This window comes from Myotis nattereri (assembly GCF_964212035.1).
Source record: "Myotis nattereri genome assembly, chromosome: 14".
Lineage (NCBI taxonomy): Eukaryota > Metazoa > Chordata > Mammalia > Chiroptera > Vespertilionidae > Myotis > Myotis nattereri.
The window spans coordinates 16,749,401-16,762,554 of NC_138089.1; the positions used below are offsets into that span (position 1 = coordinate 16,749,401).

A 13,154-nucleotide genomic window follows, 5' to 3' on the forward strand; every position below is an offset into this window, starting at 1 on the left:
CTTCATCACAGCAGCACCTGACTCCTATGGGAACTGCTGGTGTCCGGGCTCTGTGCAGAGTCACATGATTTGCCTCATTTCATCCTCACAGCCCTGAGGGTGGGGCCATCCTATGCCTCTGTGGCCAAGAGGAAGGTTACAAAACAGGGAATAACATGATCCAATTTATGCTCTAACAAAACAATGGCGTCTGCTACACACGCCCTCCCCTCCAGCCCCAGAGCCACGCTGTGCGGTTGATGATCTGACCCCACACGCAGATGGAGGTCAAACAGGCTCAGTCATGCGCCCTGGCCCACACCACAGTGAGAAACAGCTGCGACCAATGGGCTTCCAGCCTTGATCTCGCCCCGTGTTGACGAGGGAGAAGGAAGGGGCTGGCGAGGGCGGAGGAGGGGACTTCCAGGGGGGACTCTGAGAACTTGTCCCCTGGCCTGGAATCTGGCCTCCAGATATGTCCCTGCCTGCACGCAGCCCACCCCGCTGGCCACTGTCCTGAATGGAGCGCTCGGCCCTCAGAGCGTCTGCCTGGGACAGCCCGGCCACAAGTGATTTCCATCTGTTACTAATGGGCTGTTTCGCCTGAGCCTCACAGCCCCACGCAGGCCGCCCAGCCCGTGCCCCGGCGCCCCACGCAGCCTCCGCCGTCTGGGTGAGCGGTGCCCAGCCTGCAAGAAGGCCAAGTCCTGCCCGCTGGGCCGGCCAGATGTCACCCGCTGCCCAGAGCTGCCGGCTGCAGTGTGAGAGGACTGCTTGCTTCTCCCCAACCCCAGCGGCCTCCGTTTCCTTCCTGAGAGAGGCCGGGGGCTGGTGGTGACGACCACAGAACCCCCAGGAGGGCATGTGGGCCGCCTCGGGACACCAGGCCCTCTGTCAAGGCCAATCGCCCTGAGCCCGTCTGAGGAGCTGCAGGCCCTGGAGCAGCTGTGAGGCACCGCTGTGCCCAAGGAGCATGATCCACGAGAGGCCAGGGGGCCCTGGCCCAGGGAACCCCTCAGGCCCCAGCTCCTGAGCTCAGCACCAGCAGGACCACCCCCAGCCTGGCCCCCGAGGCCCACCCAGGCCTGGTGCCCACTTCGTGCCATGGGAGCAACCCAGGGGAAGAAGGTAGGAGCTTTGAGGGTCCTTTGGGGCCCTGGACACGGGAAGGGAGACCAGATCTGCCAGGTGGCAGCCTCACACCCCACCTGCCAGCTCCTCAGAGCCTCAGCCAGGCACTGCCCACCCACCCCCTCCCTGAGCTCGCCGCCCGAGATTTGCATCTAGAAACCTGGCTGGGGCTCAGGGCAAGGCTGGTGACTGGTCTTTCCACCTCGAACTGACCTGGGGGCTGGCTGATCCCTCAGCACCCCGCTCTTACTCAGGACCCGTGAGCATGGCTCTGCCTCCCTGCACACGGGTGCCTGGCCCCCTCCCCATGTCCCAGGGCCTGTTGGTACCGGTGAATGCAGGGGCAAGATAAAAAATAGGATCCTTATCGTCAGTTGGCTAACCGGTTGTTACCAGATATAGGGCCGTGGGCAAGTTGTTGAAGCTTTCGGTAACTCCCTCCCTCCTCTGTCAGGTGGGGGAAATGGCAGTCACTGCCTCAGAGGCTCGCAGTGAGAATTAAATGAATTGAAATATGCAAAGTGTCTGAAACAGTGCCTGGCGCGTGGTGGGCTCAGTGTGCACTGTGCTCTGTTGTTGGTAGAATGCTTTGAGATCATTATCCAGCACCTTTAAAGCCGGGCTCTCGCTGTGGTTATGAGAATGTGGTGGGCAGACGCCCCGGGCCAGCACTAGAGATGGTGTGGGAGGGCCTGACCCAGACCTCCGGGGTCAGCTCTCCAGGGATTCTCATTCATGCTCACGGCTCACAGGGGCCCCAGCGGTGTGGGCAGGCCGCCCTGGTCCCAGCTCCTCCACCCGCCTGCTGTGGTGAGGACCTGAACCCTCTGTAAGTGGGGCTGGTCCCACCTCCTGGGAGACTCAATGAGATGATGCCCGACACCCCAAGGGCCCCAGGAAACAGGGCTCTCGCTTCAAACAACCCACGATGACCTGGTACATTAAAGTTGGGGAACTGCTCAGGGGAGGGGGGAGCAGGAGGCGAGAAGGGGGGGGAGGCAGGCTCTTGGCCCCGTTCTTCTTGAGTCCAAACTTTCCGCCAACCCAGAGCACCCCACATTTTTTTAAACTTGAAGTGGAACGCATCAAGGCCCCCATGGAGGAAGCTCTCTGGACCTCACTTCCCCATTTGCAAAGTGAGGGTGGCGGCCAGATAACAGCCAGGGGTCTCCTAGTGCTATCTCTGCTCCTGCTCCCTCAGCAGCCACCAAAGTCACTCTCCTCAAAGCTTAATGTCCTGGGACTCACTCCCTGCCTCACAATGCCCCCTGCTGCCTACAGGGGCCAGTGTGGGGCATCCAGCCCCACGGGAGGCCCAGCCCTGCCCCGACCGATCCACTCTTCCTGCTCTCCCTCTCCCCGGGGGAATGAGCTCAGTCTCCAGATCCTAGCTCTGCTGAACATGAATGTGGGGAGAGGGTCACCTTGGAGAGCAGCTTCCTGGGTCTAGGAAAGACCCTAACAAGGTCTAACCCAGAAATAGCAAAATGCGTCTCATGCACTCCCTCTCCCACTTCCCTCACCATGGCAGACATCACAAACCAGTCCCGGTACCCTTTCCCACTGCGTCCTGACAGCCTCAGAATCCTTCTCCACACAGCATCCCGAGGCTCCCCCGTCAGTCAGAACTAGCCCCCAGGGGGAGAGCCAGGCCTACCCTGGCCCCGTCCCGCCCCCGGCATTCAGGGAGAAGCCCTCCCGGGGGGAGCAGGGCACTGTGATTGAGAACATGGGCTTAGGGTCAGGCAGGCCCTACTCAGTTCCTCCGCATCCTCTGTGACCTTGGACAAGTCGCTGTACCTCTCTGAACCTCTGCCTCATAAGCTAAAGATAATAGTCCTCACCAGCGTGCTGCAAAACTTAAATGGCGTCATGCCTGGAGCAGAACGGGCGCCCAGTCAATGTTGTCCTTCCCCGAATGTGATCCTCTCACAACTGCACGCTCCCCTGAGCTCACCACTGCTATTTGGGCCGTGAGGGTATCAATATCACCCCAGTGGCAGATGAAAAAGCTAGTCAGTGGTGGAGCCAATGCAGAGAAGAGCTGTGAGCAAGCCCAGGCCAGGCCCCCTCAGCTCCCCTACCCATGGACCTCCCCTACCCAACCCCCCACCATGCCCATCTCTCTCCGGATTTCTGGAGGCGGCAGCTGGGTATGTCTGTGACAGGCCTGGCTGCGTGGAACAGAATGCCAGCTCCCAATCACTTATCCTCCCGGTAGCTTGTCCTATAAAGCTCACTCTACTGTCCTCGGACCCCATCCCACAGTACAGCTTAATCAGAGTCATAAAATAAAAGCTCTGGAAAACCCTCGGTGATAGGGTCCAATCCCCTCCCCATTATACAGATGGGAAGATTGAGGCCCAGGGAGAGGAAGGACTTGCCCAGGGCCATGCAGCCTGGGCCAGGGCATTTCCACAATGCCTGGCAGCCCCAGGCCAAACTGCAGAAGCAGACGGGAAGGCAGTGGTCTCCTTCCTCAGCACCGTGAAGGGCAGAACCAAGCTGGCCGTGGAGATGACCCGTGTCCACCAAGGCACTTTCTCCCGGTACATCACTCTGTCTGCCAAATCCTCGTTTGCTCCCACTCCACCCTCCCACCGAAAAACAAAAAAAAACGCTGAGTACGTGCCACCCTGTGCTGAGAGCTGGCCCAAGGGTGGAGAAGCAAGGTCCCTGCCTCACCGCCTTCCCTACTGGTTGGAGAGACTGACCATAAGCAAATAATGATCGTCATAGTGGAGACAGGGGTGGCTGGCCAGTCGAGTAGGGACTGTGTGTGAGGACTCCAGGTAGGAGAAGGCTGTGGAAATCCCATAACTCAGATGTTTGTTTAGGACGTTGTCCACTCTGAGGAAAGGAAACCCAGCTCCAGCTAGCTTAAACAATAAGGAAATGTACTGCGTTCTCTAACTGGAAATCCAGTGGCTCAGTAATGTCTCCAGGACTTCTCCCAGAAGCCCCCAGCCAAGGTTCCCCTGAATTTCCTTGGCTCAAATTAAGTCATACTCTCATTCCTGACTTGCCCCCTGGGGCCACTGGCTTTGCCTGGAACCCTGAACCTGTCAATGGCAAAGGATGGAAGTGGGACTGTGGGACCAGAGCCCCCCTTGAAGCTGGAGGTCAATTCCCCAATGGCAGGGCTACTGTTCCATGGGAGGGGTAGGCTGGATGCTGGACTTGTAACCATAATGCCCCGTCCTAGGAGAGAGGGGGTCGTGCCTCGGACCAAGGTGCGTACAGAGGGAATGGAAAGAACTTGAGAAGTTTGAGGGTGTGGGAGAAAGAGTAAAAGGCCAGAAATCGAAACACAGACATTGTTGCTTCTATTCATCCTGTTAACTTCCTTTGGATGTGGCATTTTTTAATCTGCAAAGTGGCACCCTGACCGCTCTCATGATTTTTGCAACAATCAAATGAAGATATGTTCCATACGTGGAAACAATGTCTCTGTCTGGAATATTCCTGAAGCTGCAAACATTGGCCAGTGGGCACGTGTTGATACCAGAGAAAGGAGTGCAGCAGCATGTCCTAGATAGAGCCTGTTTCGAGCTCTTGCCTCACCCAGCGGGGCCACAGCTCCTTGGGCACAATGGGACTAGGAAAAGCAGCTCCCCTGGGCCTCAGACACGAGCTGAACATTCAGAGACCGCAGGGTCTGGGTGCTGTGTCCCCAGCCCCATCAGCAGCCAGTGTCTCTCCCCGGGGAAGGGGACAGGCCAAGCTTCCATAGGCGATTCCTGCCTAAGTTCAGCACCCCAGGCCATGACCTTAATTCCAGCCTTAAAGAGGTTGATACCAAAAGAGATACTAAGTCATACCCTGACGCCAGCTTTTGCACTCATCCTCTGATTGAATCTTCCAGCAGCTCTTGGAGGTGGGTGCTTTTATTACCCAAACGACCCGAGGCCTGGAGAGAATGGTCAAGAGGCCAGGGCCACGCAGCTGGAGTGCCGTCTAAAGAGCCGACCTCTCAGCCAATGCGCTTCAGTGCCGGCGCTCGGGAAAGGGGGCTCCGGAGCAGGCAGAACAGTGGCCAAGTCCCGTCTGGGACCCCTTTTTGGGCAACTTGCTTAACCTCTCTGAGCCTCAGTCTCCCCTCTGTCAAGTGGGAGGATGACTTCGCCTTCCGCACTGGGACGAGGAAGGCGCCCGGGGACCGTGGGGGAGACTTAGTGCTGCTCTGGACGCTGAAGGTGGCCTTTCCGCCGCAAGGGGGCTGGCGGGGCCCCAGAGGCAGCTGTCTTATCTCCCTGAACCAACCCTGTGTTCTGCCTGCTGTTTGTCAAGACGTCATCGCTTTGCATCCGTCTTCATTAGCAGAACGTCCCCTGGCTGAAACAGACGGGAAGACCTACGGGAGAGGTGGCCAAGTGTGATGAATGAAATGGCCGGGGAGCGTGTCCTTACAGAGCCCTGGAGGCGCACAAATGGCCGGGCCCTGCTGGCCCTCCGAACGGTGAGCCCCGATGATGGGTGTTCCCGCTGGCTGGCACCCAGCTCAGTGGGGCGTGAGGACCTCGATAGGAGGCTCGCCCCGCCATGGACTGAGCCCTGCCCACCCCCTCAGACTGCTTCTCCAAGGGGAGCTGGGGCCAAGCACCCCACTCCTCAGCTGGGTTCCCAAAGGGCCTGGAACAGGAGGCTTGGGGACAAGAGGAGAAGGTTGTCGGGACCCCCCTCACCCCCGACAACAGCAGAGCTCAGGCCCCTCCCTGAGCCCCGTCTCCCCGTCTCACTCAGCCTCCCAGTCTTTACTCACACCAGGTGCCCCTAGACTGCCCACCCCCCAACGCCTACCCACAGTCCAGTAGGTCCCTGAGTCCCAGGCCCGGGGCCGCCCACCTGCTCCTGTAAGTGTTCCTGGACCAGGTGTGTCCTGGGCTCTGACCGCACAGCTAACAGATATTCCGTCACAAGGTGTGAGAAATGCGGGGGGGCGGTCTCAGCTAATGAGCACCCCCCTTGGCAGCCACTAAGCCAGGTGTTTTCACCTGCTTTCCCTCCAGGCACCCCAGCGAGGTAGAGGCTACCACCCCATGTCCATATCATGGCTGAGCCCTCTGCCCTCCCTGCCTGCTCTGGGCCTCGGGGCAGAGGCCTCGCCCCACCTGGCACTGAGCTCCACACTCCACCTACTTTCCTCACCGTCCCCACAGAGGCCCCAGGAGGAGGCTGCTGCTCTCATCCCCATTTTACAGACCAGGTCACTGAGGCTCAGCAGGCACCAGCGAGGACGTGGCCGAGCCGAAGCTGCACTGACATCTACCCGGCCAGTGGGCACTCACCCAGGCAGGCACGTTGCATCCTTATCCCAGAGCCTCCCACACCGCCCCCCCCACCCCCCGGCCCCATTCCACAGAGGAGGCAGCTGTGACCCACGTGTCGGGCTCGGGTTCCAGGAAAGCACGGGCCAGGGCGGAGGCCTGGGTGGGACTGAGGCTCTGCCTTCACTCCCTGGGGTCCATGCCCGGCTTCTCGTCTGTAAATGGGGGTGAAATGAGCACCGAGTTGGCGTGATGGTGTCAGGCTGCAGTGAGGAAGTGCCTGGCGCACCCTGGACACCTTCTTCTCTCCCTGGGTCTCACTTTCCCCGCATGGGAGCTGAGGGGTTTGGGGAAACGATTCCCAGCCCTGGTAGAAGCGACAAACTGCAGTTGATTTGGGGAGCAGGCGGGCCCCTTTCCAGACCTTGCAGCTGGGGGCAGAGATGGAGTTCAGGGCACTGACCTTGTCCCTTTGTCCAAGCAGGACTCAGTGCAGAATGAAAAGACGGGGCCCCTTGTGCAGAAGTTATTACGGATCATAAGACAGCGGCCACAGGGGATTAGTCCAAGCACCAGATCCTTCTGAGCCCATTTTCGAGGGCAGGGGTCCCAGGCCCGGGTCGTTAGTGCCAGCCAATCGGTAGACACTGTCTTTCCCTTCAGTGTGAGCTGTCCCCCCACCTCATTCACCCACCCTCAGAACAGCTGGCCAGAAACCCTGGGAGAAGTCGGAGTTGCAATGTCTCCCCCGGGGAAGCCAGGGACAGGGGTGGGGTTGGAGAGCTGCAGGGGTGCCGGCAGCAGCTGAGCGGGTATCCGAGGGCAGGCAGAGGGGCCTTTGGAAGCAGGAAAGGGCCGCTTTCCCGCCCCCGAGGCCACGGGGTGGGCTTTCCTTCTCCTCCGCCAGTGGCCTCCCCGAGGTTGGTCCAGGAGTTGGGTGCCCCGGGGCTGCCTCAAGCACGCGGACCGCTCAGGCCCTGCACAAAGCAGTGGCGGAGGGTGAGCAGGTGGGAGTCCGGGCACCTCCCCCGGGGGAGCCTTGGAGCAGGTGCTGGCCAGGTCTGCCCAGAGGAAGAAAGGCTGCTCTGTAAGCAGATAATGGCATCACTTACTCCCTGCAACCATCTCTTCCAAAAAAAGCTTCTCTCCATCCTTATGGCTGGAAGCCTGGCTGGGGAGGAAAAGAAATCAGAGGAGAGAAAAGAAGACAGAAGCCGGCTCAGCTGGCACCTCTAGGAAACCTTCCTGAGTGGATCTCAAATAGCTCCACGGGGGAGGGGCTTCGGTCCGGGGAGAGGGGGCACGCTGGTCTCAGAGGTGCGTTTGCAGAACTAGCCTCAGGTCTCACTGGGCCTGCAGATTACCAGGGGCGCTGGGAAGGGGCGGAGAGATCAGAAGCGGTAAGGCTCCCTCAGGGACCCCAGGGCACCACCTCGCACCCTGAGTTCCCCCGACGAGGGCAAATCCCATGATGATCTCAATAGGCTCCACCACTCCGACCACAGCTGTAATTTCGTCTGTAATTCTGTGACTTACCCATGAGGGAGGAGAGACTGCGTTTGCCTTTTGGCCCACCATGTGTCCCTGTACCCAGCACACAGTAGGTGCTCAGGAAGTTCAGGAAGAAGAAGCAAGAGAAAGGCGGGCTGGGCGCCCGGGAAGTAACATGGGGTGGAGTTAAAGACCACGCTCGTGCGAGGGCCCCCACAGGGCCTCCGGCTGGGGGAAGGGTGTCCTTTATCCACACGCCCCTCCTGCCTTCCCATAGCTTTCAGGCTTTGACCCAAATTCCCACCTGCTGACCACACACACATGGTTGTAATGGAGTCTGGAGCGATCACTGAGTTAATGCAGGGCAGCCTTCAGACTCCTCCAGCCCACACCTCGGGCTGCAGAGACTTCACGCAGCACAGCCCAGCCGTGGCCTACACCCACAAGAGGGACGGAAACCTCCCAAATGGTTCAGAAGCTTAAGCAGCCAATTCTTCTCAGGCCTCTGCCCTCATCTGTAAAATGGGCACTTCTTAAAGATAAGAATGCCTTCCTGCCCAGCTAGGATAGCTCAATGGCTGAGCATTAACCCATGAACCAAGAGGTCCCAGGTTTGATTCCCAGTCAGGGCACACACAGGAGGCATGCAGGAGGTAGCTGATCGCTGTTGCTCTTTCATCGATGTTTCTATCTCCGCCCCCCTCCGCCACTCCCCACAATCAATTTTTAAAAAACATTTAAAAAAATAAGGAGAATGCTTTCCAATAACTGAACCCCCACAGAAACCCCACCACAAACCCAGCCTCAGAGGTAGGAAGTCCCCATTCGCCAACGCAAAAACCCAGACAGAGAGGCTGAGTTCACCGCCCAAGGCCACAGTCAGCGAGTACCAGGGCTGGGGCTGGAGCCCAGATACATCTGGCTCCTCAGCCACGTTCTCGGTGACTTGTTTTTCAAATGTCAGGATGAAACTGTGCGTCTCAAGCCAGAATAAATCTCCACCTTGCTGGGTCGAGTCACTAGCCCGTGGTGGCTCCGGTCCCGCTGGGAGCAGCGCCGGAGAAGGGACTTAAAGTTCAGTCGAATTTAATTTCCATCGTGAAAGGGCTTGGAGGTGGGGCAGGAGGGGCCAAATCCAAAGCCGGCTTTTGAGAAGGCAGAAACCCAAAAACGCCCTCACTGGGCCCCAGGGATCCGCTTTCAGAACACTGTGTCTCCTCGGCCTGTGAACAGGGCCTTTGTTAGGGAGAGATCGGATCTCAGGGCCCGGGGCGGAGGGAACCGGCCAGGAGCTGGGGCTTTGCTTTGTGATCTAAAACTCCAAGAGGAGGCCAAAAAAATCAGCAGGCCTGTCCAGGGAAGCTGGGAGGGCCCGGCTCGGTCTCAAGGAGACACAGGGTGAAGCCTGGCACGTCCCGTGGGGATGTCACACACAGAACCTTTGAAGCTCAGGCAGAAACTGGGTGGTGATGCTGTTCTGAGGGACCATCAGGGCCTTTTCCTGATGCGCCCGAGCTCTGGGGGACACTTTGGGGTCGTTTGGAGTAAACAGTGCGGCAAGTTCATGCCAAATGGACGATGTGGCAAAAGCACACCTGGTGGATCTTCCCTGTGCCTCCTGGGACTGGCTCCCTCGGGGCTCATCAGAGAGGCCTCCTGACCCCCCAGCTAAAGGAACCCCATCTCGGTCCCTAGTCCTGGACTTGCTTCTCCAAACTGACCACCATTTGGTTCTTTAACTGTTTCACATCTGGTTTCCCCAACCAGCAGGGACCTTTCCTGTCATTCACTCTGGATGCTCAGCGCCCAGCACAGGTCTGACATATAACAGGCACGGGGGAACCCATAGCTGCCAGACAGGGAACTCACTCCTCCATTCCACAAATATTCCCTGAACCTCCACTTGGGAGCCAGATGCTGCCCCCAGCCTGGGGCACAGCGGGCAGCCCAGCCCCAGGGCCACTCAGCTGTTTGTCTGCTCAGGGAGCCAGACTGCACAGGCCGCAGGGAATGGCTGACAGGTGGGGGTTAGGAAAGGTGCCTACCTCACGGGCCTTCACCCTCAGCTCCCGGGAATCGTAAGATCACATTGTATTCACCGTCACTACGGTTGAGTGCCAGCATGGAGGTTCCCCGCAGACCAGCTGCCCCCTTCCTGGTGCCTCGGTACCTCCTGCCCAGGAGCCTTCTACCCTCAACAGCCCTGGGGCAGAGGAAGAAAAGGCAGGATCTCAAACTCGTGCCAATGTCGTTTCTGCCGAACAGCAGGCTGGGGACTTGACTGTCCCTGGCATCCCTGAGGAGAGCAAGTCTGGCCCCTGGCTCGCCCGTCACAGCCTCCAGGCCTGCTCAGGGCCACGGCGTCCATGCAGCCTCCGTTGTGGGCAAGCACCCGCTGTAAATCCCAGGGCCTGCGAGTTCCTGCCGGCAGGACTCTCCTGGGAACCGGCGTCAGCCCTGGCCCCGGGGAGGCCCCAGGGAGGCCACACCTGAGGTTAGTTCTTGTCTTTCTTTTTTTTTTTTTTTTTAAATATTTTTATTGATTTTTTACAGAGAGGAAGGGAGAGGGATAGAGAGTTAGAAACATCGATGAGAGAGAAACATCGATCAGCTGCCTCCTGCACAACCCCCACTGGGGATGTGCCCGCAACCAAGGTACATGCCCTTGACCGGAATCGAACCTGGGACCTTTCAGTCCGCAGGCCGACGCTCTATCCACTGAGCCAAACCGGTCAGGGCTAGTTCTTGTCTTTCTTCCAAAATCCCCACTTGGGTCCTTTCACATAATCAGGTCCAGGCTTTCCTGGGGAAAGAGTAGAGAATACACTGGTCCCCGCATAACATCTGTCACATTTTTCCTCAAAGATGGTTTTTGGATAGATAAACAAATGTGTGTTATAATTATTAAATTCTTTAAATCATTTGAACGAAATATTCGTTACAAAAGACTGCTTGGGAAATAACCATATCTAAGGTCCAATGAAGCGTGGCCAACAAACACCCGGGATCTGACCACTTAGCTAAAGGCAACAGCCCCTGAGCATCCCCTGGGAGGAGCTGGGCCCTGCCCACGCTTCCCCTCTCCTCCCTCTCGAGGCCACTGCCCTCCTGGCCTGGGCACAGAACCCTACAGCGCTGAGGTTCCCGCTCTGCACAAATGGGAGTGGTGTGTGCGTCTGCAGCTCCCTTTCTTCATGTCCCATGTGTTCCTGAGTGCCATGCGCAGTGCTGTGTGTGTGTGAAAGGTATGTGCAAGGTCAGACAGTGTCTCACTGTACAAACGTGCTGCGACCACCTAGCCACACCCCTGGGGGGGGGCACTCGGGTTGTTCCTGAACTTCATCATGAGAATGTTGCTGTGCACTTACTTCCCTGGGCCTGTCTCAGAGTGTCCACGTGTCTCCCAGGCGTGGGCCAAGTTGTGGGACCTGTCAGGAGGCCAGACGTTACCTCTCCCTCAGGGTCGGCACTGGGCCTGGGAATTAAATCACCCTAAGGCAGGTCAACAGGTAAAAAGCTTACAGAGTTTTTCTTATGTGAGAGTATGACCCCCACAGTGGAGAGGCCCAAGTTAGTATGCACCAGGTTGAACAAAAAATAGCAACTGAGGAAAAGTAACTGAAATACTGTCCTTCGCACCTTTACTAGAAAAAGCCAAACTGGTGATAACAAATCACCTCCCACTGTGCTGTCTGTATTCAGCTGCCCCACATTCTTAGCAACATTTTCTATTTTCCAAACATCTTCACTTTTTTTTTTTTAGTTGATTTTCTACAGAGAGGAAGGGAGAGGGATAGAAAGTTAGAAACATTGATGAGAGAGAAACATTGATCAGCTGCCTCCTGCACGCCCCCCACTGGGGATGTGCCCGAAACCAAGGTACATGCCCTTGACCGGAATCGAACCTGGGACCCTTGAGTCCGTAGGCCGACGCTCTATCCACTGAGCCAAACCGGTTCTGGCAACATCTTCACTTTTGTAAAGCTCATAGATGTATCTCATTATGGTTTTGCTTTCTTTTTTGAAAGCGGCAGGCTTGGTTTAAAAGATATATTTAGAAGCCTATACATTTTTTCAAGCACTCACAGAGCATGTACAAATACTACACATTCTAGGTTCCAGACTCAGTCCAGGTACCAAAGAATCAGACACATGTGTCAACAGCATGATTAAAGGCAACAACACAAATAAAAAAGAAACTGAAATATGTTTGGAATATATAACACTTGTAAAATGACCAAAGAAAATATTCAAGACGATATTTAGACCTGAATGATAATAATAATACCATAAATTGAAATGCGTGGGATGCAGCTAAAATGACATTTAAGGAAAAGTTTATAGCCTTAAATGCAGATAGAAAAGAAGGCTGAGATTTAATGAGCTAAATGTCAAAGTTAAGAAGTTGGTAAAATAACAACAGAATCAATCCAAAGAATACAGAAGTAAGGAAAAAATAAGAGCAGAAACTAAAGAAGTGGAAAACAAATGTATAATAAAATCAATATGGCCAAAAGTTGGTTCACTTTATAGGATAGTAAGAATGATGTGGCAGACTTTATGCCTGTAAAATTCTAAACTTTCTAGAAAATACAGTTGAACAAAACTGGCTTAACCTGAATAGTTACTAACATTTAAAGAAATTGAATCACTAGTTAATCTTTCTACCAAGAAACCATAGGACTATCAGGTTTATTTTAATGTATATATATTTTTAATTCTCACCTGAGGACATGCTCATTAATTCTAGAGAAAGAGGAAAGGAGATAGAGAAACATTGACTGGTTGCCTCCTGTATGCTCCCTGACCAAGGATAGAACCCACAACCTGGGTGTTTAACCAGCAACCTTTTTGGTGCATGGGATGATGCTCCATCCAACTGAGTCACCTAGCCAAGCAAGACTATCAATTTTATAGGTCGATTCTATTAAACATTAAAAGAATTCATCAATTTAGTTTTACAAAAAGTCTCCTAGATAATAGAAAATGAGGAAACACTTTCTGCCTCATTTTATAATAATACTAGGTCCAGTGCACGAAATTCATGCATGGGTAGGGTCCCTAGGCCTGGCCGCTGATCAGGGCTGATCTGTAGGGTGGCGGGGCAATCGGGGGGCCCCCAAAGACACCCACCTTGGCTGGCCTGGGGCCTGCATGCTGGGGGCAGCTCCTGCATTGAGCGTCTGCCCCCTGCGCATCATAGCGACTAGTGGCTCTGCCATTTGGTCAATTTGCATATTAGGCTTTTCTTATATAGGACAACTTTGATATCAAAATTAAACAAGG

General features: G+C 55.8%; 1 protein-coding gene across 1 annotated transcript in view; it reads left to right on the forward strand.

The window, feature by feature from the left end:
- The first annotated feature begins 251 nt into the window (after window positions 1-251).
- The window catches only part of FAM107A (family with sequence similarity 107 member A), a 52,311-nt gene continuing 39,408 nt past the window's right edge, over window positions 252-13,154 (forward strand). The window contains exon 1 of the mRNA XM_081105460.1: window positions 252-1,107. The gene's annotated coding sequence lies outside the window, so the exon portion shown is untranslated. The remainder of the gene's footprint in view (window positions 1,108-13,154) is intronic.